This window comes from Talpa occidentalis, unplaced genomic scaffold, assembly GCF_014898055.3.
Source record: "Talpa occidentalis isolate TD23 unplaced genomic scaffold, MPIMG_talOcc4v2.1 talOcc4.2, whole genome shotgun sequence".
In the NCBI taxonomy this organism is placed as follows: Eukaryota; Metazoa; Chordata; class Mammalia; order Eulipotyphla; family Talpidae; genus Talpa; species Talpa occidentalis.
In genome coordinates, this window is record NW_023602073.1 from 138,466,051 (window position 1) to 138,489,701 (window position 23,651).

The 23,651-nt window shown below is 38.1% G+C and overlaps 1 protein-coding gene across 2 annotated transcripts in view; it reads left to right on the forward strand.

The window, feature by feature from the left end:
* Window positions 1-23,651, forward strand: part of GRM1 (glutamate metabotropic receptor 1) — a 406,389-nt gene that overhangs the window by 78,936 nt on the left and 303,802 nt on the right. The window lies entirely within an intron of this gene.

A 23,651-nucleotide genomic window follows, 5' to 3' on the forward strand; every position in this document is an offset into this window, starting at 1 on the left:
ATTTTGCATACAGGGACTAGAAAAAGGCTTTGGGAGGGAGTCTGATGGTGTATTTGAGAAACATTAGGGAGGCTATTTTTTCTGGTACAGTGAGTGAGTGAGAGAGAGAAAGAGTAGAAAGAGATGAGGTCACAGAAGAACCAGGGGGTAGTCCAGGTGGAGACTTGTGGGCCATTAGTGGATCAACTAGGAAACTTGGGAATTGATTTTCATCCTAAAATTTTACTCAGTTCTGTTGAGCATAGATTATGAAGACAAAGGAGGGATGCAGGGAAAATGATTAGAAGTCCATTGCAATATTACAGGTGACATGGATGGTGTCTTACATCAGGGTGGTGACAGTGAAAGTGGTGAGAAGTTGTTGAATTTTAGGTATATTGGACAGATATATCCTAAATGATTTCCCAACAGTTTGGATGAGGTTGTGAGAAAGAAGACACCTATGAATGACTCCAAAAGTATGAGCACTAGCAACTGGAAGGATAGAGAGTTACATTAAATGAGATGGGTAATCCTTTGAGTGGAACAAGTTTGGAGGCAGGATTAGAGGCTCAATAGCTCATGTAATGTTTAAGATGCCTTTCAACACTGGTGTGCAGATTTTGGCCACTTAGCTGTATACAAAAGTCTAGAGTTCATGGGAGATATTCAATAAAAGAGCTTTCTCTTGCTAAAAAGTATCCGAAAATTTGGAAAAGCATCTCTTCTGTATCAGCAGAACTCTGGACCAGGCATTTAGCTCCCACCTGCCTTCATGAGGTGTTACCTGTGTACACCTTGGTGCAAGTGGTTTCCAAAAGGGCTTTTCTTCCTTCCCTTCTCCACAGGAAGCAGAGTCTGATTTTTTCATTTCTCTTCATCTTTCTGATCTTGGACAAGGTATGGGGAAAGTAGGAAAGTAAAGGCAGGGAAAGAGACGGACACTAGGATTTTCATAGGGAAGCAGGGGCTGGTCGCCATTTGCTTTGCTGGGTGATGATAGAACCCAGGTAAGAAAGCAGAACCTCCTCATGGCCCAGGGGTCTGGTCCAAGAATGAACATCTTTTCTGTATTTGTGTCTGCAGTGACACACACAATTCCATCTACTTTCATTTGCACATTTAATTTGTTATTAAAAGATGCTGGTTATTTACTAACTGTTAAGATGACTACATTTTGATGATAGATGAAACAAGTGCACTTCAAGACTAGTTGAGAACTCTGAACTCAGCATTCTCTTGAGGGTGGTGGCTACCAGTACTTGGCATGCCTGCAAAATCTTTCCTGTGCAAGTCCTTATGTGGATTGTTGGATTTATTGCAGATTTCAAGAAAGAATCTTTGAGTGCATTTGTTGGTGTTGTCCTTAGACAGTCATGCTTGTCAGTTGCTGTTTTTTTGGCATTGTAATTTAAAATGACTGTTAATTTGCCTTTCTTATTTTCTTTTTTTTTTTTTTTAAAGACTAGGCCATATTTACTTATTTATTTTAAAAATAAATTTTATGTTTACATTCCCCATACAATTGCAACACCCTTCTTTTGACCCCAATTCCACCCCTCCCTACCCCCCACCCTCCATAGGGTGTCTCTGGTTCATAGTTTTTTGTTGATTTTGATTTTCACTTTCTTATAGTTATTCTTTTTCCTGGTCCCTTATTTAAGTTTTCTAGATTCCTGCTATGAGTGAGACCATCCGGTATTTTTCTTTTTCTTTCTGGCTTATTTCACTGAGCATGATCCCTTCCAGCGCCATCCATGTTGCTGCAAATTGCATGTGTTTATCTTTTTTGAATGCTGAGTAATATTTCGTGGTGTATATGTCCCACATCTTCTTTATCCAGTCATCTATTTTTGGGCATTTGGGTTGTTTCCAAAGCTTAGCTATTATAAACAATGCTGCTATAAACATAGGGGTGCAGGTGCTCTTTGGAATTGATGTTTCTGTGTCCTTTGGGTAAAAAGGACCTATACAAAGAAAACTATAAAATACTGTTAAGGGAAATAGAAGAAGACACAAAGAAATGAAAAGACATCCCCTGCTTATGGATTGGAAGAATAAACATTATTAAAATGGCCATCCTACCAAAAGCAATATACAGATTCAATGATATTCCAATCAAAATTTCAATGTCATTCTTCAAAGAAATAGAACAATTATTGATGAGATTCATATGGAATCACCAAAAACCCCAAATAGCCAAAGCTCTCCTGAAAAAAATAGAAGGGAATGGAGGCATCACATGCCCAGACTTCAAACTATACTACAAAGCCATAATCATCAAAACTGCATGGTATTGGAACAAGAACAGACACACAGACCAATGGAATCGAATAGAAAATCCAGAAATAAACCCACAGATTTATGGTCAACTAATCTTTGACAAAGGAGTAAAGAATATACATTGGAGCAAAGAAAGTTTGTTCAATAAATGGTTCTGGGAAAACTGGGTCGCTACATGCAAAAGAATGCCTTTCTTATTTTCAATGGAATGTATTAAGGGTTTTGTGATTGAAACCAGGTATAGAGTGAATGGTACAAATTTAAAACAGAAATATTTTGAGTTATTTATTTATACAAGAACTTGGGTACAGTCAGAGGTGAGGGAAGGTGAGAGAATTCACCAGAGACACAGTGGGGAGAAGAACAGGCAGACGGACTGAAGACACTGCTAAGGGGAACAGGGGGTGAGACAGGAGAGGTCTGCTGGGCCATGTGGGATTCTCGCCAGGCAGCTGGGAATTATACCGGCGCTGCAGAGGCTGTAGACAGCGCTGTGCTGAATAATATTCCATATACCACATCTTCTTGATCCAGTCATCTACTTTTGGGCATTTGGGTTGCTTCCAGGTTTTACCTATTGTAAATAGTGCTGCAATAAACATAGGGTGAAGGTGTTCTTTTGAATCAATTTTTTTGTGACCTTTGGGTAGATCCCTAGGAGTCAAATTGCTGGATCATATGGTAGCTCCATTTTTAGTAGACTGAGGAAGCTTCAGACAGCTTTCCATAGTGATTGGACCAGTTTGCATTCCCACCAGCAATGTAGGAGAGTTCATTTTTCACCGCATCCTCGCCAACATTTGTTATTGCTATTTTTTTAATACGTGCCATTCTTACTGGTGTAAGATAGTATCTCAATGTAGGTTTTTTTTTCCTCGTTTCTATTTTATTTTTTTATTTAAATTTTATTTTTATATTCCCCATATAATTACAACCCCCTTATTTTTACCACAAGCCCTCCTTTCCCTGCCCCCCACCCACCATAGAGTGTCTCTTGTTCATAGTTATTTGTTGATTTTGATATTTTCATTCTTATAGTTATTCTTTTTCCTGGTCCCTTATTTAAGTTTTCTAGATTCCTGCTATGAGTGAGACCATCCGGTGTTTTTCTTTTTCTTTCTGGCTTATTTCACTGAGCATGATCCCTTCCAGCGCCATGTTGCTGCAAATTGCGTGTGTTTATCTTTTTTGAATGCTGAGTAATATTTCGTGGTGTATATGTCCCACATCTTCTTCATCCAGTCATCTATTTTTGGGCATTTGGTTTGTTTCCAAAGCTTAGCTATTGTAAATAGTGCTGCTATAAACATAGAGGTGCAGGTGCTCTTTGGAATTGATGTTTCTGTGTCCTCTGGGTAAATACCTAGGAGTGGACTTGCTGGATCATATGGAAGCTCTATGTTTAGTAGGTCTAGAAATCTCCACACAGCTCTCCATAGTGGTTGGACCAGTTTGCACTCCCACCAACAGTGCAGGAGAGTTCCTTTTTCTCCACAACCTCGTCAACATTTGTTGTTGCTAGTTTTTTTAATATGTGCCATTCTCACTGGTGTAAGATGGTGTCTCATGGTAGTTTTGATTTGCATTTCCCTGATTACAAGTGATGTTGAACATTTTTTCATATGCCTGTTGGCCATTTGCATTTCCTCTTCAGAGAAATTTCTTTTTAGCTCTTCCCATGTTTTGACTGGATTATTTTCTTTGTTTTTGTTGAGTCTCATCAGCTCTTTGTCGATTTTTGTGATCAGTCCTTTATCATTAGTGTTGTGTGCAAAAATGTTCTCCCAGTCGGTGAGGTTTCTCTTTGTTTTTGTTATTGTCTCTTTTGCTGTGCAGAAGCTCTTTAATTTGATGTAGTCCCAGCTGTTTATCTTTGCCTTCGCTATCACTGCTTTGGGTGATGTGTCTGTAAATATGTCTTTGATGTGCATATCATGTAGTGTAAAACAGAAATATTTTGGACCCAGTTTTCCAATATCCAGGCTTGAAGACCACTGAGTATTGTGGTTTAAATAGGAATATGAATCACCTATACTGTTCTTGCTGAGCAGGCACAGACAACTATCTACAATGCATCTATTTCCTTCACATTTTTCTTGAATAGTGGCACTTCCTGGGCGTACAGGAGATGGAGTAGGGAAGTAGAGTATTCTGCCTCTATCCCATGAGTTTTAGTCTGCCTGCTCTGTGCAGGAGGCTGCTCTGATCCACTTTTCTTCCTGTGCTGCTCCTTGTCCAGGTTGTCAGTCTAGGTCCTCAGTCACTGGTGCTCCAGCTCAGCAGAGAGAGACAAATTTCCAGCAATGTAAGAGCAACTTTCAGAAACAGAATGGTTTAGTAGAACAAGCAGCATCCGGATTGAACACCAGGGATACCCATAGGTTATCTGTTGAACTTCAGATGGAAGAAAAATGATAGCAATTATCTACTGCTTACCAACATTAGCAGATTAATTTCATATTTAGATCATGGAAGGGAAAATCTTCCTTCACCTAAATTTTTACTGGAAATTCAGAAAAACTTCTCTCATCTTTACATTTTTTTTTTCTGAATCAGTGTTTATCGAATGCTTTCATGGACCAGTCATTGGTTTGGGCACAGAACTTATGGCAGGAGAACTTGATCTAAGAGGTAAGGACAAGGCAGTGAATCAGTGTTTTCTGCATTGCTGAAAGGATCCAAAGAGCAACTGATGGAGGCAACCAGAAATGAGAGCAGATACTAAGCTGGGAAGGGGAAGAGATGCTGAGAGACTGATAAAGGTGCACCCTATGAAAATGAGACACCACGCTTTCCTTTCATTCCTTTTATGAAACAGATGCTAGTTTAGTTGACACATTCAATGAAATACAAGCAAATGAACATTATTAGGAAAAAGATGTCCTTTTTTTTGGTCTGTGTTATGAAGCACTGTCAGCAACATTTTTACACAGGCAGAGAGGATCTGCCCAGTGTTTAGTGCACCCTTACATAGAAAGCCTCTTCATTATCATGCAGGTTGAGATCTAGGGTTATGGAATAGGAAAGGCAGGATTTTTGTTGCTGACTTCTTTTCCTGTGCTGTGTCTGAACTGGCTTCTTAAGTGTTGTTTCTAATGGCAGTCTGAAAGACCTCCAGATGAATAACTCACTTGAGATAACAGCTGTGGAAATACATTGTTTAAAAAAAAGAAGGAAGATCTGACTGCTCAGCACATGTGCTAACTAAGCCCGGCATTTGGATATGTGTCGGCACAGCCAGTGTCTGCTGGGCATCATTGAGAGCCCTAAAATGCAGGAACAGAGTTATTAAAGAAAATGATGGAAACGTATTTATCAGTGGTCCATTGTCATGCATAGTGGATGCAGAGGGAAGGAGAGATTCCTGCTATCACTAGATTTAATACATTTGGATGAACCATTGACCCAAATTATCTTATTTATTATCATTTATAGGATGCTTTACATGCTTTTAAATGAAGTCTCTTAGCACAAACTTAGCCAACCAGTGTTTGCACTCAGGGGACACTCTTGTAGCCCCAATCTCCTATTTTGTTGTGTAGAACATTCTCTATGAGTTGAAGAACACAGTATAGGAACCATTACCATAGATGTATTCTAGAAGCACTTGTTGCAAAGTCCATTTGCTGGAAACCAGGATGAACAGCATGCTGTTTCAGAGGCTATTTTGAGTTTAAAAGCATCACCCCTCTCGGTGTCTTGAATATGAGATTTGTGTAATTTTAAGGTGATGGATGGAATGGGAAGGGCATCTGTGAGGAAAATGGAGAGGAGAAAGAGAACAGGACAAGTCCTCTGAAAAAAAGACCCAAAATGAGTGTTGTTGGAAAAACAGTTTTTGTGTTTATTCGTGCTGAAATTGTTTAAGCTTTATAAGAAACACTGTTAAAGTGTTCTCATATTGTTCCAACTGTCAAGCAGATAATTCGTTTGTTAACTTTATGAGAGAAAATGAGGCACAGACAGGGAGTGTCCCAGGCTCACCCTCCTCTTGTGTGGCACTTTGGGATGTCAAGCAAGTACTCTTGAGTAAAGGTATTGAAGTGTCTTTTTCTTCCTAAGAGATTAATAAGAGCTACATGTTCTCAATTGTGAGGTTACATAACATTGATAACTCATGGACCATTAAAAATGGAAACCAGATTGATATCATCATTTAAAGTCAAGAGCTATAGAGGAGCTATCATCTGGAATTTATTTTGTACTACCTATTGATGCACACCCATCACATCTCATTAAAGCTACAGACAGCCTAAGAAGTGGTGCAAGGAAGTTAAACAGATACAAGAATTCTACTCTGTACTTTGTTTTCATTTTCTTTTGTGAAAATGGGTTGAGAGACTTAGAAAATTCTTTATGATTTGTCCTGGTGACAAGCATAGTTTTGAAGTGATGATGCACTGGCGGGCTATCATCAATAAAGTAAGTGAGCATGTGGTTTTGGAGACCTCCAAGAATCAGTGTCTTCAAGAAACAATTAGATGCTGAATTGTAGTTTCTATGGAGAGTGGTGATTTTACTTTGTTACTGTGTACAAAAGGCTGATGGGAGGTTGATGTAGCAATTAAATGTACCCATCTATTTATGTATTCTGCTGTAAGAAATTTTTGTATACTGTCCTATAGGTGTTATGATAATGCTTTGATATATTAGCCAATTACTTTTCTCTCTTTTCCTCTTCTGATATCCAGGCTTCAGCCATCACTGCCTCAAGAAGGAGCTAGTACAGTGCAACACAAAACAAAGAAATCAAATCTTACCTTTGTGTTTCCACAGCCTAGGTCCTAGGGGGTGACACACGATCCAAGGGATATCAATTCTTCAATCCTGAAACTAGAAAAGGGCCTTTAAAGTGTGACAAAAGGGAGAAGGCTACAAGGTAAGAAAAGAGTTGGATGGGAGGGTTCCTGAGAAAGGACCCTCTACCATGGTTCTCTAGACTGAAACTACAGATCTTAGATAGATACAGGTGATCTGAGAATAGAGAAAATCTTGGCTTTGAGAAGACAGGGTGGGACAAAAGGAGTGGGAGGAACAGGTGAGAGGAGATACAAGCAGCAAGACCATCTTTTTGTAGTTGCAATTGTAGCTTGAAAGTAATACAGTAAAATGCCCGTGTGGTGTCCAGGCATGCAGGGCTGAGACTACCTCATAATACTTGGTGTCCTAATGAGGTGCCCTAATGAAAGTGAGGTCCACAGACTGTTGTCTGCATGCTCAAAGGTAGCACGGATGCCCACATGTTCCTAGTGAATTGCCTCAATATTTAGTGGAGCAGAACAACAAATATTTCCCAAGTGACCCAGAGGGATGTGGGAATGGCTGAGAGCAGTACTAGGTGGCCTTCCTGTTGGCATTGAAAGCTGAGCAGCAGCCCCTGTGAGAATAGATGACCCAGGGCTAGCTAGATCAATGTTCATCTTGGCAAAGCATCATTTAAAATAGAGTTGCTAAAGGACTTTGAGATAAAGGGCATCACAACTGTGACTTGCTCACACATGTTTGGGGGCTGGGATGGGAGCATGATAAAGCACTGGTGATGAAATATTAAGATTTAGGCAATCGGGGGAAAGGACATAGAAATTCTTTGTATATTCCATATATCTGAAATGATTTCAAAATACAAAGTTTAAAAATGAGAGAGCAAGAGAGAGCAAGAGAGAACTAAAACAGTAGTGAGGTCTGGGTTATGTTAAAAATCTGCAGTATATAATTTATTTAAAAACAGTAGCCCTGCTGTACTGCATTAGTTATAACCGGGGGCCTACTTCTTTTCATCTGAAAAAAGGAAGAAAAAGGCTTATTAAAGCTGGAGGACAGAGTGGAAGGAGTTGAGAAAGAGTGCTCAGTTTCTTTTCTGTTGAAGTTCATATAAAGTGAATAGAATATGACCCGAGGCAGCAGAAAGATAAGGTTTAGAAAAGTTAAAAATTTGGAGTTAGTTCACTGGCAGAATGTCTGATTTTATCTAGAAGCACATATTTAAAATTGAAATAATGCCTTCATTTATTATTGAATTCATTGATGAAATGTATGCTTTTTACATATTCCTGAGCACTGTGTGCTTGGTGCTGCGGGGACCGTAATGAGCATTGCTGGGTTGTAGCTATGAAGACTAATGATTTCAAGGTGATTACAAGTCTGTAAGATGGATAGATATAGATGCAGCTATGGAACTGTTGAATGAAAGAATTATTACACCAAATATGCAAGTAAAATAATACGGCAGCAAAATAAAAACAATTTCATTGGAGAACTGGGAAAGGTTTTGTGGCAGAGATAACATTTCAGCTGGATGGGATGTTAGGAGTGGCCCTTATAAAAAGGTAAATATGAGCTAAAACACAAGCATGGGTAAAGGGGCTGACTAATTAGTGGGTGGGTTTTATATGCATTGCTACTCTGGGATTGGAAATAGGATTGGTGGATTAGGTGGGTACATAGTAGATTGGAATACCTTCCAGAGGTCCTTGATTCCTTAATGGAAAAATAATGCTTTCATCTTTTTAAAATTTAACTTCTTTTCCTACCTGGAGGTTATTTTGATATTTGTTATGAAATAAGGGTTTAAAGTAATACTGAATATCTCTTTCCTACCCCTTGCTAGTCTGTTGTCCTAAACATCATTTACTGAACAATCATTTTTGACTCTTTCCATTCTCTACTCCCTTACATGTGCAATAAACCACCAAGTTTTATCAAACTAACTCTAGATATTTCTCAAATATTTCCACTTATTCTCCTCATCAACCCTTCTAGGCACAATCATCTCTTAACCTGAATTGCTTGAACAATTACTCCAACAGCCTTCTAACTAGTGTCTGGCCTCCACTTCTTCCCCCTCTGACCCATTTTTAAAAAGCAGATCTGAGCCAGTCATTTGTCTGTTTAAAATTCTTCAAGAACTTCCCATGCCCTTAGATAATGTTAAAAATCTCTAAAATATCACTCAGAGCCTTGCATGATCTAGCTTCTGCAGATTTATTACTTGCCGTATTCTCATCATTCTCTGAGAGTGTTTCAGCTACAGGGAGCTTCTTTCTGTCTACCATGCCCTTCTCTGTGACAGGGGCACCTTCACCAACTACTGCTTCAGATCTGTGCTTGTTAGTCACCTTCTTACAGTAGCTTTCCCAGATTTCTGAATATATAGACTAGTTATATAGATTATATATATTATAGATTAATATATTATATAATAATCTATCATATATTAGTATATTAATAATATATTATTAATATATTATGTATAGTATATATTATCTATAATATAGATTATAATCTATATAGATTATATAGACTAGTTCACCCTTTACTTTCCTCCCTAGCACCCACAGTTCTCCTTTTTCTTTCCTGTAATAATTTATTTCATGGGATTGTCTTCTCCTCTGGACTCTATGCTCCCCGAAAGCAGAATCTTCCGTATCTTCTCTTCCCAGCACCCAGCTTGGCTCATGATACATGGAGATGATATAGATCTATTTACTGACTGACCAACTCCATCCCTTCCCCAATCGATTTGTGATACTTCCTTTGTCATATGTTAACATCTTTATTTTAAGGTCTGTTTCTTCTCTCAGGACCATCTGCTCGATTCTCAATCTCCTCCCGCCACACATCTGTCAGTCTTTCTCTCTCTAATTTATCTTCATCATCATTGTTCTTCTATTTTTATTTCAACTACTCCAACTTTCTGATAGGTTTTGATGTCTTAAAAATATTTTATCTATTCTTCTTTGGCTTATTTTTTCAGATCAGCTCACAAATCCTTAGGATTTTTACTAGGATTATGTTAAGTTGTATTTTGGGAAGAATAGACACTGATATTATTGTCAAAGTTTTGTAATACTTTTCCCATATAAAACAAAATCTTACACTTCAAGAACAAAATAGTTGTTACCAGAAGAGAGGGGTTAATTGGGTGGGTAAATTGAGTAAAAGAACTCAATTTTATGGTGATAGATGAAACCTAGATTTTCTGTTGACAAGCAGAGTACAGTATATATAGATGCTGATATAGGACTGTACACCTGAAACCTATATAATAGTAGAAATCAATGCAACTTCAATAAAAAAATTGCATAATTTATTATCACCATGGGCTAAATATTCTAACTTATCTCAAACAGAATAAAAAAGTGATACTTTGATTATTCTCTGATTCCTTTTTTAACAAAAAAGAAAAACATAAAGCAATAACTTCATCAAATTTTGTTAAATAAAACTCACCAGTTCTATGATAAATAGTTACATCCAAGTATCATTCTCAATTTTACAACTACATAACAAGAGAAATTATGTTTTCTCAAAACATATAAAGGCACAATACATGAGTCAATAAAAGAAAATGCTAATAAACACTTAAAGTATTGAAATCAGCATACCACAGAAAAGAACACTTATTTATACATGATTTATACAATTAAGTATCAAAGTCTTTCTTCTTTCTTTGTAAGATATAGAAAATACTGCTTTAATCTATTTCTTTTGACCTAGATATCTAAATAGAACACTGAAAAGATATCAAAATAAAATTTTAAAGTTTATAACCAGTGTTTAACAAAGGATCTAGCTACTTTAAATACCTGGTAGGTACCAAACAGACTTATGTCTGATCTAAAAGCAGCTGGGGCAAACAGCGACATGTCAGAATTAGAATTACTTAAAAAGAACAGTCTATGCCATTTTTAATGCCTTCTCTTAATGCTACTTTGCCCATCTTTCTTTGAAAAGTTAGTGGGCTTTTTTTTTTTATCAATTTGTGTCATTTCTGTATTTGGTAGGAATAGAAGCCATTTGGCATCTCTATTGGAATTATTCTCTCCATTTCTCACTTGTCTTTTCATTTTATTTGCAGTGTGTTTAAACACAAGCTATTGTTTTCATTGTTCATATAGTCACATCAATCAGCCTTTTCTATTGTTAGGTCTTCTATTGACTTAATGTCTAGAAAATTACTTTCTGTCCAGATATTGAATAAATATGCACTTCTATTTGTTTCCAAGTTTCTTATAGTTGTAAAAAAAATTCAGCATTCCTTAGAGATTTAAAGAAACACATACTAAATGAAGAAGCTAAAATTTAAAAAGGTATAAGTCAATTCTTTCCAAAATATGGGTGCATACAGTTTTCTTAACTATTCCCCATTTGAGTTGTTTCTAGTTTTTGGATTTTATGAATAGAGCTGTTAGGAACATGTATACATGGTTTTGAGTGAAAAAACGTTCTATTTCCCTAGGATGAACCCCAAGAAGTGCTATTCCTGGGTGTAGGGTAAGTGATGGTCAGGCTTTTACTCCACACTCTGTGTCTATCACGTGTGGCCTTGCTTGTGCTAATATAGGAGTTGCTTTTGAGCTCGGGGTACACATGCCTGATGGTGGACACCTGGAGTATGGTGTGGGCATGCATAAGTGTGTACACCTGAGTCTGGAGGCTGCGGCTATAAGAGAGGCAGAGAATGGCGAGGGCATAATGGCTACAGAGAACTGCTATGAGAGCAAGAGATCAAGAGACCATGCGAGTGAGCCCAAAGAGAGACTAAAGACTCACCAGGCCTCTCTACCTTACCAGCCTCTGGGCTTGCCTCACAATTGGCACATAAAGAGCATTAAATCCTGAAAAATCTGCTGAGGACTCCAGACTTCTCCTTTACCCATCTGCCTGAACTGCTAGAGAACCTGCCCTGTGACTTGCTGGTGCTACTGGGTCCTATTGTAGGTATATATTTAGGATTTTTTAGAAACTGTCCATGCATTTCCACATTGGCCTCATCACTATACATTTGCAGTAGGAATACATTTTCTCTACATCCTCTTCAGCATTTAGTGTTAACTATTTTTCATTTTAAAGCCATTCAGGTGGGTTAAAGTAATGACGCATTGAAGTTTTGAGTCATGTTTTCCTAAAGACTAATAATGTACATGTTTTCATGTGCTTGTTTTTCACGTGTGTATCTTCTTCGGTGTAGCACATCTTTATGTATTTTGCTTATTTTCTAATTGGCTTGTTTGCTTTTTTTTTCTGCTTTTGAGTTTTGAGAGTTATATATTCTAGGTCTAAATTCTTTATTGAATATGTGGTCATATGACTCATTTTTTAATAAAAAAAATAAGTGTCATAAGAATAAGCCCAGAGCCCTTGCTATATTACTTGGGTTTTATTATGAAATTCAAAACACAAACAAAAATTTGAGCTACTATAATTGTAATCCCAAGCAAAATAATGTCTTTAGAATCCAGTGTTCACTCTAATGTAGATGCCAGGTATTATCACCAAAGATCTAACAGGAAATCCATGATGCTTGAGCACAGGTGTCTAGAGAGAGGGGATGTTGTTTTAATATAATACACAAATTTATAATACATAAAGTCTTAAGTTCAGAACATGCAACTTGCTTCTGACCAACTGGATACAGAAAAGGTGAGAGGGTATCACTCCTCTGATTCTGTTATGGGTTATAAGACTCTGTCCCTGGCAGATTTACTCTAGAAACTCGCTTTGCTTACTTGAGGAAGTAAGAGGTCAGGTTGAGGAAGCCCATCTGTAAGGAACTGAGGGCTTACTCCAGGTGAAATCCATTTGTCTTGATGGACACTTAAGTTTTTTTATATATCTTTGTTATTTTAAATAATGCTACAGTCAACATAAGGCTATCCATGCCTTTGTGTTTTCATTTTCTTTGGATAAATATCCAGAATTGGAACTGCTGGTTCTATTTATTATTGCTGTAATTTAAATTTCACTTTTTAAAGAAAGATTTATTTTTATGTATGCATAAAAGAACTGGGGTGTACGCCAGAGGTGCAGGGGGTGAGAGGATTCACCAGAGACAGAATGGGGAGCAGAACAGGCAGATCTGAAATACACTGGTGAGGGGAGCAGCGGGGCAAGACAGGAGAGGTCTGTTGTGCCATGTGAGTAGCTCCTTGGCCAGGATAGAACTCGGGCCACAGTGACTGGCTTATAGCTGGATAGCTCTGAGACTTTAACCCCTGTGCCACCAGGGAGGCCCTAAATTTCAGTGTTTATCAGTGAGTTTGAGCATATTTCATGCTTCTTGATTTTCATATTCTTTGCCAATTCCCCTCCCCCCATTCTTTTTGGTCTTCTTTTAATTTTGTAATGGATCTTTGTGTATTATAGAGATTAACCTTCAGCTCTATATGTTGCAGAGTTTTTTTTCCTGTTGACTTTTCTTATTAAGGATTTTTTTCTTGGTAACATTTAAATTTTTAAATAAATATTTAAAATAAATATTTTACTTCTCATTAGTAACTGCTGAGCTTCCAATTTTGCTCAAGGAGGCATTCTGCCCCCACCCTCAAGACTAGTTTGGGGCCTGTATTCTAACTGCAATTTCTTTTTGTACTTGAAGTATTAACATTGAAATTTATTTTCCTCAAGGTGTTACCAGTTGTAATAGCAAAATATAAACTACCAAATTATCCCAAGAATAGGAAGAAAACTTGAATATACTAATTACCACACAAGACAATGAAGAAAATTAAAAAGTCTGCTTTTGAAACGGATACCAGTTGTGATGGATTTATAGCTGTGTTTTAAATAGTTTGTAGATAATAGATAATTCCAATGTCACTAAAAACATTAGTCAAAAACTAGTCCTAGGACCAGCAACATCAACATCACCTAGAAATTTATTAGTAATTGATGTAAAGTCTCAGTTATTACCTTGATCTGATGAATTGGACCCTGCATTGTCACTGGACCCCAGGTGGTACACATAGTGTTGGAGAAGCACTGATTTAAATCATTGCAGGTGGTAGAAAATGTGGCCAGTTCCGTCTAAGTTTTTAGTCATTGCTTCAGAGTTACATGCCATGTTCACTTGAGTGGATTTTAATTGGTCCTGAGTCCCTGGCATGCTTTCTCTCTGTATGGGCCGGACTGGGCACAGTGCAGGTTTTCTGATCCCATGCAGACTGGGTCAAGGAGGAGGCAGAGTCCTCAGTGGCTTTTGCGGGTCTTTTTATTTAGATTACCCGGCACACGGCAGGCAGGGGCGCTGGGGGGCCCGGAGGCTGGCAGGCTTCCCAGCCCCCAGCAAGTCTTCACTCTGGGCTCTCCGGCCTTCTCTCACATTCTCTCTGCTCTTCCTGTGGCTCTGCTTCTCTCTCGGCTTCTCTTTCGGCTTCTTGGCTTCTGCTGCTGCTGCTGGCGTCCCCGTGACGCCGCCCTTAAAAAGCACAGTCTTAACTCAGCTGAATCCCATCTACTTATGCCCACACCCTATTCCAGGTGCCCGCCATCAGGCATGCATTCAGGACAAGGATCCATCATCTATCCTGATGGCGGAAGGGCAGAAAAGCCTGATATTTTCTTTACCCTACACTCTCTCTTTCTACACTGACTATTGTTGCTTATGATCATTTTGCTTAATTATACTTATACTAGATTTATCTATTTTACTGGTCTTTTAAAAAGGCCAGTGATTCTGGTACTGTGTTCTCCCATTATTTCCAGCTTTTCGATGAACTAATGCTTTAGTTCTTTTTGTCTTGATACTATCTAATTTCCAATTAAATAGTGCTTTTTTTTCCTAAAGATTTATTTATTTATTTATACAAACACTGGGTACAGTCAGAAGTGCGGGAGGATGAGAGACTTCACCAGAGCTGGGAACAGAACAGGCAGACTTGACGAAATACACTGCTGAGGGGAGCAGTGGGCGAAGCAGGAGAGGTCTGTCACGCCATGTGGGACCCTCACTGGCGGGCGGGGATTGAACTGGCACTGCAGAGGCCGTGGGCAGCTTCAACCGCTGTGCCACCAGGGGAGGCCCACTTTCTTTTTTTTTTTCTTACGAAGAGAACATGTCATTACCCCAACTTAATTTTGATTGTTATGCAACATAAAAGTCCATATATCAAACATACAGTAATGTATTATATGTTTAGAGAACAATAATTTATTGCCCAAAAATTTTTTTACTGTTCAAAAACTTCCTTTTACAAATTCACATTGAAATATAGTTCAGTATACTCACCATTGGAATTATTGGAATTTCATCTCTTCTGAATTTTCAAGCTAAAAATTAAATCTACTCACTATTGGAATTCATTTCATCTCTTCTAAAATTTCAAGCTAAATGTTGGTTTTTATGCCTAATCCAAGTGCACTTTTCTGCATAGCTCCTCTGGCCTACCACTACTCATATTTTATTTCTAATTTGTATCTCCCCACTAGGCATTTAGTTTCTTATTTTGTCCAAATGGATCCAATATAACTTTGCCATAATTTTCTCCCAGTCCACAGTAGCCTTTGCCAATAAGGCATCCGGTGAGTTTGAATTTTGCATTTTGTTTCCCCACATGTAGGGAAGCGAAAAAATATAATTTTTTTTCTTGTTTCAATTTTTTATTGATATATAATTGGTTTACATTACTGTTTGTATTTTGGGAGTATTTGATCTCCTCCTTTAGGTGTAGTTATCATAGTTCACCCACTACCAAAACACCCCTAGTCCACTGTGCTTTCTCCTGATCAGCTTTCAAGGGTTAGTTTGTTTTTTATCAGAGCCTTTTTAAAAATATTTTATTTAATTTTTACATCATTTTTTCATTTTTGCACAATGTATGCATTTTCATTTTGGTTATATCCCCCATACAGTTCCCCCCCCCCGCCATTTTGACCCTAAGCCTTCCTCTCCCCTCCCTCACCTGTAGCATGTCTCTGGTTTATAGTTGTTTGTTGATTTTGATTTTTACCTGTATTGATTAGTCTGGTCCCTTATTTAGGTTTCCTAAATTCCTGCTATGAGTGAGACCATCCAGTATTTTCCTTTTTCTTTCTGACTTATTTTGCTGAGCATGATCCCTTGTAGCTCCATCCATGTTGCTGCAAATTGCATGTGTTTATCTGTTTTGATTGCTAAGTAATATTCCATTGTATATATGTACCACATCTTCTTGATCCTTTGTTTGGTTTCTCTATATTCCACATATAAATGACACTGTCTGGTATTTGCCTTTCTTGGTCTGACTTAGAAAGCATAACATGCTTTGAGTATAGCTTTTGCTGTGCTCCTTAGGTTTTGATCAAAGTTTTCTTTCATTTCCCTTGGTTTTCTCTTGTATCCAAGTGTAATCTAGAATTCAAGGAAACATCTTTATCTAGCATACTTCTATTATGATTAGACTATGTTCTTTTTAAAAATGTTTAAGATTTTATTTGTGGCCAATCATATATTTGACTTTAATAATTTGTTGCAAAGATACAAAAATTGTGTGTTCTTTGTTTCTGTTGAATCAATAATTATTCAGTTCCGTTGTGCCTTTATTTTTAAATTGTCCAGGTCTGCACAGAACAGAGGTCCTTATTTAGTACTCTGGTTATAGTGATAGACGTAGAGCAAAGATGGTTGATAAAGCCAGGCCTTTTTTTCTCTCATGTTTATTTGTCCTGAAATCATTGTCTTGTTTGTTATTCAATTAAATTTTTTTCTTTATATGGTGTACTTGTTGGGAATGTCTCTGAATTCTTTCATAGTCATTGAAAAGTTTTCTAGATGGAAATGTCTTTTTTCCCCTCTCTTTTCTCTGTTTCTAGACCCAGGTAATTGTGTCAGGTGTTGTGGCCCTTTGCCTAGAATATCTGGGCGGATTCGCTCAACAGAATATGTCTGAATGTTGGTTACTATTGTCCTGCCTTCCTTCCCTTGACTATAATGCCTTCCCTAGGTCGTTGTCAGTTGTCTAAATGTCTAAATTTCATGGGCATGTACCTTCAGTAATAACCGTGCTCCTGTTAAAATTGCTGTGGTTTCTTAAAACTCATCTAATTTCTTGAAACCAGGAAATTGCATGGTTCCATTCTGAAGCCAGTTGAGATAGCTCAGATTGTTAAGAATGATTCCCCACTTGCTTTTTCTCTGGGCTTTCTGTATGCAGTTTTATGAGTCTGACTTCTCAGTAGTTTCCTGGATTATAGCCACTTCTGGGTAAGCCTTCCAAATTGCTTTCTAAGATCAGGCCTCTCTCCCTCTGTTAGATTTCACTGAGTTTTTATGCTTTCTGGTCGAGGGGAGGCTAAAATATTTCCTCTTCAGATATCGTCTTGTTGAGCAGTTAGATCTAGGTTTGCATTTTATTTCATATGTTTCTAGCTTGGTTTTCAAGATCTCATTTTGTCTTTGAGAACTATCTAGGCTGTATTCTAAGATCTCTATATTCCATCGAAGGGAAGCCCCTTATATCCAGCTTCCTCAACATCATTATTGTTTGCTACCCCCCTTGCTGTTGTTCTGACATTAATGCTATGGTACAATAAGCTAATGCAACCCCTGCTTGGCTCCTTCATAAATACGATTCTTAGTGAGTGTGTCCAGGCCCAGATATTTTTAATTGCCTTTTAGTCTCTAAGTTTGGAATCATTTCATTTGTGGTTTATTTTTCTTCATTCAAGAGAAGCTGATTCCAAAATTTTGGTTAATAGCCTCCATGTCCCTTGTATGTATGAAGCCAAAGTAAACTCTGAAATGTATAAAAGGTGTCCTGGGTCATTTTTTTCATAGCAAATCAGAGCCTCCTTGAAACCACAGGATTGCTGAATGACTCTTAAAACTTGAAAAAAGGCTACCTGAAGGCTACAAGTTCATTTCTCTATAATTTTCTTCTTAATGCTTGTGTTTTAAAATAACATACAGAAATGCAAACTGGGGCAGCTATTTAGTACTGTTTACCTATGCCTGGCTTGAGACCTAGTTTAGTAGAACTTTGTGGCCTATAGGTTAGCTGCTTCTTGTGCTTTAGAGACTCAGCCAGTAGGTCTTACTGAGAAATACAATAAAACAACTAAGTTTGATCTACCCATGAGTGACTAAAAGGCCTGTGTACTAATGCTCTGCCTACTTCAAAGTTAGCTTTTATTGGAATGAAAGAGACTCGCCTACATTTAATGTAATTTCTTTCTCAAGGACCTGCTAGCAGCCATGGTTGTGCCAGTGTAAGTTAGGTCAATTTAGCCACAGAGAACCACATAGACCATGGTAACTAAGCCTCACATTCCCACAACAATTAAAATCCACCCACAAAAGCCACAGAAAACCACTGAGGTTAAAAACCTAGGTGGCTTTGGGTTCTTCTGGCATCAGAAGTTCCAAGTCACCTTCCCTGTTTTTCTGTGCTTTGCCCGCATTCTGGTACAGGATTTCTAGCCCATGGACCACTAAGTTAGGGCTGGGAGGGCCAATCAATGAAATTCCGCTTCATCTCCTGAGTTTGCAAGAAATCCTGAAAAGCACATATAGGAATTTGACTAAGTGACTGCCTTTTTTATTGATAATTTAATTAGAGAGTGTTCCCTGACCAATAGCCACTCTGCATCTCTTTTAAATGTTCTTCCAACCTATGAATTGAATTTATCTACTCATAACTCAGACTTCCTAAAGACAGAATTTTCCTGGTAAAGGTACTAAAGGTTGGAAAGGAAAGATGTGTGTTCTGAAGACTTTGCATTCTGAGATAGAGATGAGAGCTGCCCTCTTTATCTCAGCTCTTCTTCCCATTGTTAAGGTCAGAGAGACCACTCCACCCTTGGAAAAGACTAGCTGGAGGGGGAGAAAGTACCCTCCTGAGAGGGAGCACTCCCTTCTCCACCATGGACCAATGAAGAGTTGGGGGAGTTGCAACTGCACTTCTAATTCTATGACAGTGCGCAAATAAAGGCTCTTCATAGCTGATAGGTATTTGCTGTGATTGGGATTTGTGATGGGAAGCAGAAGTGTGACATGGAACCTGAGCTTTAACAGATGAGCAGGAATCTTCTTGTTGATGGGTATCAGGAAAGGCATTTTGATAGATGAACAGCATGAATAAGGATGAGAGCCCTACAACTGTACAGTGTTTGGGGAACATCAGAAGTTTCATGTGACTATAACATTGGGCAAGTGGCTAGAGGTGAGGATGAAAGTCATGCTAGGGCTGGTTTTAAAGTACATTTTTTTAATACTAAAAGCTTTAGAGTTTATCCTGTAGAGTCTCAATTAAGTTTTTAATTAGAAAAATGATTAAATGATATTTACATATTGAAGGATAATTCATTCACTTGCTAGAATGAAGAAGGGTATGACTTTGAAATGTGCAGATGGAGCTCAGAAGGTAAATGGGGGCTGTAGTTAAAAACAGTGACTAAGTTATGCAGTTTCAGGAGAATTAAGAAAACAAAAGTTCAGATTAATTTACAAGGTCAATACTTTAATAGGATGTGATTGAAGGAACTTTGAAAACTCAGAGAAAAATCAGACCAGAGCAAATGCACGCATGGTGGCATCTTTGAACTGGGGAGACTCCTTGCTGCCCCCTTCCTCCTACATGCCCATCACGAGTCAGTCACCCAGGCTATGGATTTTTCTTTGAAATAATTCCAACATCCATGCTTCATTCTTCCATTCCCCAGCCCTTCTCTTTCCACCTTTTTCATGCCCTTGCACCTTGATAATTTTTTTCCTGCACCGATCATTTGGCAATCCATATGTCTTCATGCATACTTTTCTGCGTTCAGGGTTTATTTTCATTGTGCAATCTCTTCTTCACTCTATGGACCTAAGGTCCATGGACATACAGAGCCACATGGGCATGGAGTATTGTCTTTAATCCGTGGATTGAGGACACAGACTGGCCTCCATCTTGCAGATTGAATTTATCCATCTTGTCACAATTTAGATGCTGTGCTGCATGGCTGAGGGGGCCCACAGCATGGAACCTGGAAGCCTGATGCCTAATGCAGTGATGAAACAGAACCCAGAGGGAGCAAAGGAGGAGTATCGACCTGCCTTTTAACTTTTAAGCCAAAAGTGATTCCCACTGGCAGTACTGTCCAGTGAAAGCTGGACTTTGACCAATTTCACTGACTTCATTTAGTTTTCTCTCCCCAATCGGAGAAACAATTTGAAATGTTTGAAATGTGTAAAGCCTAAAACATTTCTAGTAACAAAATCCTTCCCCTCCCCAGACATTTGAATCAAATTTTCTTAACTTGTGGTTGGGGGAAGAATGTATGGTAAGAAGTGGTAGTTTCTTCCACTATATTATTCATGATCAAGGAGAGGAATCATAAACTTATAAATCCATATTATGAATTCATTTTCTCTAAAATCCTTTGCACTTACCTCTCACTGAAGAGTCCTGTCTTAGTCGCATGTCCCCATTATGTGTTTTTATTTATTTAATTTTTTTTTATGTACAACATCACTTGTAATCAGGGAAATGCAAATCAAAGCCCATTATGTTTTACTATCCTTCTGTGACTACCAGTCCTCTTTTTGTCTCACACCATTTTTTCCGTATTTCCTTAGATAGAATAATTTAATCTCTGCTGGTGAATAGGGTTGATCCTCTTTATGGGCTACTTACAAACATTCAAGGTTTGTTGTTTTGTTAGACTTAGGATAATATTCTTTCATTTTGAGGTTGGCTTTCCTATTTGAATGATAGAGCAATGATTATTAAAACTGTTAAGAAATTTCACTGTTCATTTCACCGCAGGCTTCCTAAAATATTGAATAAAAATAAGGTTGGGAATAAGTCAATTTTTTGAAGACTTTTATTTAGGAAACAGAATATAAATGTTTGTTTTTGCTGATAGTGTTTATAAAAACAAACCAAAAAGCCTCCAACTTTCCAATGTTAATTGATCACATGCTTTTCTTGGATACAGATGGATAAATACAAATAAAACTAGGGACAAGGAAGTCTTGTTGCAGAAAATGTCAATTATAAACCTTGTGAAGTTAGCATAGAAGATGACCGATGTTTGGTTTCTATAATCAGGAGAAAGTGAGAGTTAACGTATGTCCACATTCTCAAGGCAGTGTGACTGCTGGGAATAGTAAATCTGTAATGATTGTCCATTTTCAGGGAATCTGTTCCCTCGACAATCAGCCAGCAGCTGTGGTCAAGGATATAGCCTTTTCTTTTTTCTTTTTTTTTAAGGATCTAGCCTTTCTAATAGTTACTATATTAAAATAGACCTGAGACCTTGCAAGTCTCTTTAGTTTCATTCTTGCATTTTATTAACATTCTGTGCCATAAGGGCCTGGAATCAATCACAGCACTATCTTTGCATGACTGCTATTAGACATATTACTATATTTTTATACTACATTAATCATTTCATAAGTTTGGTAATTCAAGGAAGTCTGCATTGCAAACAAGAAACGTAGGCTGCCCAAATGCAATCACAACCAGTCATTTCATGGTGTCAAATATTTGAAAAAAATTTATTCTAAATGGCCTGTACTCAAGCATAGCAAAGACTTGGAGATTAATTTTAAACTGTAATCACTTGCACTGAAATAGGAAAATAATCTCATTGAGATGTCATTGACGATCTACTATAGACCCATGATCGAGCTCTGACATCTCAGAAATTATGCTAAGAATCATGTACTAGTTTAGAAAGTGGGCCCAGGGCAATGGTTATGTTAGAGGGAGAAAAAAGGCTGACCTCTTAAATGAGCTGCCACTTCCTCCAAAAAGCCAAAGGTAACGTTTGATTGATAATCAAAATGAAATTAAAAGCTGCTACTCAATTCTGATTTCGGGACTAGTAGATTGTCCCACTACATCATCTGCCTGATTAAGGGGGATAGAAATATACATAAAGTCAGAAATATAATGAAAGTGTATTTTCATTGGAGTAAAAATTTCAAGCCAGTATGCATAGAGTAAAAGTCTCCTCTGAGCCTATTGTTTTGTAATACTGGGTCTTGTCATTAAAAATGCATAGGCTGCCTTCAGCTTGCTGATTTTGCTCAGATATAACCATAATGGCAACCCATTCCAAATCCTGGAGGTGACAGACTTGCACTATAGGATTCCTCAGAGTTAGCTATTGACATACCAAAAAACACCACTCCTTTCATCCACTAATATGGAAAGACAACTGAGCATATCACTGTATTAGAGGAAAGCCAATGACAAAACACACACAGCTTCTGATGGCAGGGTGTATCCCATTGGCCCATGACTGATTAGTGGGTCAAGAAGGTGGAGAAAACAAGCACTTTAAGGCAGGGAAACTAATATATCTGTGCTCACTTTCATGTCATTCTCAGCTATTTAGTGAAACACACAGAATCTTAGGAATGGAAGCATCTTAAAAGTTAGTTTCCCTCTGTACCCTTTGCCTTCCTTCAGGTACTACTAGGTCTTTATCTCTTCATAAACTCTTCATTAGTGCTTCATCCTTTTTCTGCAAACTTGGAAGTTATCTCTCCTTCCTCTGATATTTCTTGATATTTTATCTGTGCTGCTTCTGCTACCATGTCCCTGTCTAATCCCTTAGCAATACAGTGTCTTCTCAGACTCATCTCTGCATGCCCTATAGCACTTGCCCTGTGTCTAGCTTAGGGTTGGGCTTGATGCATGTGTTGAATAAATGATGAGATACAATTCTGCTGTGGGATCCATGATGATTCCACACAGGTTTTGGCATAGCAGCTTATGGTAACATTTTAATCTAAGATTGGAGGGGATCTCAGAGCTCACTTTACAAGCTCCTCATCCTCCCTGTCAAGGGCACCACTAGCCTCTCCTTGAACACCTGTAGTGATGGCAAACTCTTCTCTTCCCAAGGCAGTTCCTTCCATTACAGACAGCTCCTAGAGTGACTCTCCCCTGAGAGGACTCGGACTCTGAGATACAGTTATTTTCAACTCAGCTAAGGCTACTTTAACTTAATTAGGCTAAAAAAGTTCTCTTGTTTTAATCAATCTAATGCCTAGAGCTGTCTACATTCTGACTGACTTCGCTGGAATTTTCTGCAGCCACTTCCCTTTAAATTTTTATTTCTGTTACGGATTCAGAGGGCTGAAAACAGATCTGGTGAGAAGTTAGCTCACCTAACTTAATTTTCAGAGGATTAAATTGAGCCTGGAGAGAGCAAGGAATTGCGAAGGTCAGGGGCTTCAGCAGCTTAGTTGCAGCCCTCTGCCACATGGGGAGTGTCTGGCCTGCTTAAAGACCCAGTGGCTTTTTCTCCCTACGCTCTTCACATAGACTGTAACGCCGTATGTCACAACAGCAGCTTTTACTTTTGAAATACAATATTAATGGCATGAACTTAATCATAAGGATAGAAAACTGTCTTCCTCCTCTCAACCCCTTACTTGTTCACTTGCGGGCTTATCACCCATGCCCAGGCAGACAATTGTCTGTCTTCTGTCAACTGATTGAGAAGTGATATTGGTGGGTGTTCATTCTCTTGAAGAGGAGAGAATTGGAAATTCATCATAGGAACATGCTTGAGTAACAAATTTGATGATATAATTTTAGCTATGAGACAGTTTTGGTTTTCAGAAAGGGATAATTTGTTACAACGTTAAGTAGCATTTAATGTTATCCACTGAAATGCATTTGGGTTTAGCACAG